The following is a 2,229-nucleotide window of genomic DNA, read 5'->3' as shown; positions in this document are numbered from 1 at the left end:
GCGCCTGCGTGCGGCCGCCCCTTCCCTTCCCTTCCCCTTCCCTCCCTTCCTTTCCCTTCCCTTCCCCGCCCCGGCCCGGCCGCTGGCGCCTGCGCTGCGGCCGCTTCCTGCCGGAGCTGCGCTGCCCGCTGAGGGTGAGGGGGGCCGGGCTGGGGCCGGGACCGGGACCGGGGCGGTTGCAGCAGCCCCGCTCGGGGCTCGTTGCCCCGGGGGCTGGGTCCCCTGGCTCGGCGGCCCGGGTGAGCCCCGGCTTGGGGCTTAGCGCTTCTCGGGAGGGCTTTCTGGCACGGTTGTGGGGTTAATGCCTGCTTTGCTCCGGTGTAGCGGAGCCCCGGGGGCGGTAACGGGGGCGCGGTGCCCCCTGCGCAGGTTGGAAGGTGGTGGGCAGGCTTATGGGGGCTCCCAAGCAAGGCTCTGGTGGTCGTAGGTGACCTGGGGAGAGCCCAGCTGAGGGCTTCGAGGCCCTTCAGCCCCCTGAATGCCTTGTAATTAATTCATCCTACATCGGATCCTGTGCGCCTCGGTGGCACGGCTGAATGTGTGCCTGCGTGCAGGGTGGGGAGCTAGGGCTTGTGGTCCCTAAATCCAGCAGGCGAAGAGATAAGGGATTCATGGATGAGGGATTCAGGACTCTAAAGGCCAGGGAGAAACCACAACTTTTGGCTGGGGAGGAAAGGGAGCAAGGAGCTGTTGGGTCAGACTTGCTCTCCGGAGAGCCTTAGTGCTGCCACTGCTCACTGCGCTTCCCTCTGCTCTCCTTTTGAGGAGTTTTGGGCAGCCAAAATACCTGTGTACCTGTGTACCTTAGCGATAGGGAAGACCTCTGAATTCTTTGCAACGTTTTAAAAAAATAATGATCCAGCAAAAGTGTTTGTGAGGTATCAGCAGGAGGGCAGAACATACTTCTGTACGTGGTTATTCCACCTTTGCTGATCTGCCCCTGGTGATGTAAGTAACAAAAAAACACCACAAGATACGGTACCGAGGGGCAGGGAGCCAGGTTGGTGTTACAGGCGCTGTGCTGTGCTAGTTCCTAAAAATTCAGTGCTCGCAGGTGAGTTTAGAACCCCATTACGGTTGTGATATCGGTGTGTCACCCTTCCCTACTGTCTAATGGGGAGCTGATTTATAAACAAGTAAAGTTATTTAATTTAATTCATTTCACTTTAAGAATTTGTTGGGTTTGACCTCAAAGGAGGAAGCAGGGGAGAGCACAGTAAACACCCTGAGAGTACGGGCAGACCGGTGCAGCTGTAGGAGGATAGCCATGGGGAGGCACGGTGCTGCTTGTTTGATTTGCCTTTCCTGTTCTACCTGAGATCCAAGTCTTAGCATCGCTAAACTCAGGTTTTGGGTTTGGTGTGATGATTTTTTTTATATATATATTTTTTTTTTATTTGGGGGGGAGGGTATTTTTGCAGAAGATGGTTGACTCGGTTGACTTTTTGTTTTGTTTTGTTTTTTTAGATATTTCCCCCTCCCTCCCACCCATCAGGTCTGCATTAAACAGCTCCGCTTGCTTTTAAATGTAGTTTGCTGAAGGTGATGTTGCCTGCAGGGTGCTTGCTTATGCCAGTGGTGTGCTTTTGGTGGTGCTTTGCTGCTGCCCCCCAGTCAGTGAGCAGGGTCTCAGTGTTGGATGTATGGTGCTTTGCCTCTAGGGGAGGCGCGCAGTCCTTTGGCTGCTGCCTGTGCTCCAGGCTGCTCTGTTTCAGAGGTGCATTTGTCCACCCTGTAAAGCAAGGCCAGGGGGCTCTGGGAAGTCTTAGATCAGTGATCCCAAATGCTGTCACAGTTCCTGCCTCTCCCAGGTTTGTGAGGGATGGGAAATCCTATTTATCCTTTCCACCCCTTGCTCTTCTTGGAGTTAAATATTTTGGGCCACCCTAGAATATCAGCTGCAAAACTGCATTAGGCTACAGAGTTATATCTGCTGTGCGATTTTACTGACTAACATGTTGGTAGGTTATCCTGTGATGTTTAGTGATGCATTCTGAACCAGCACAGATGAGTCTTACTTCTAGAAAACATGTTTCTGTGTTCCTTAATGTGGTGCTGCTGTTCGCATATGTCCCTTCTGTAGCTCTGTTGTGCTCTGGAACTATGTTTGGTAGCATGCAAGCCTCGTGCTGTGCTATTTCTGTGGAGCCCACACTTTGTGTCTCGGGGCATGCACACGTTCTTCAGAAAAGAGAATCATTCGCTTGTTCCTGAAAGCAAAAGACGCTG

General features: G+C 53.2%; 1 protein-coding gene across 1 annotated transcript in view; it reads left to right on the top strand.

The window, feature by feature from the left end:
* The first annotated feature begins 70 nt into the window (after nt 1-70).
* Nucleotides 71-2,229, top strand: part of HEATR5B (HEAT repeat containing 5B) — a 54,548-nt gene continuing 52,389 nt past the window's right edge. The window contains exon 1 of the mRNA XM_032185334.1: nt 71-134. The gene's annotated coding sequence lies outside the window, so the exon portion shown is untranslated. The remainder of the gene's footprint in view (nt 135-2,229) is intronic.

Source organism: Aythya fuligula, chromosome 3, assembly GCF_009819795.1.
Source record: "Aythya fuligula isolate bAytFul2 chromosome 3, bAytFul2.pri, whole genome shotgun sequence".
Taxonomy (NCBI): Eukaryota; Metazoa; Chordata; class Aves; order Anseriformes; family Anatidae; genus Aythya; species Aythya fuligula.
This window is presented reverse-complemented; position numbering and strand designations above follow the sequence as displayed.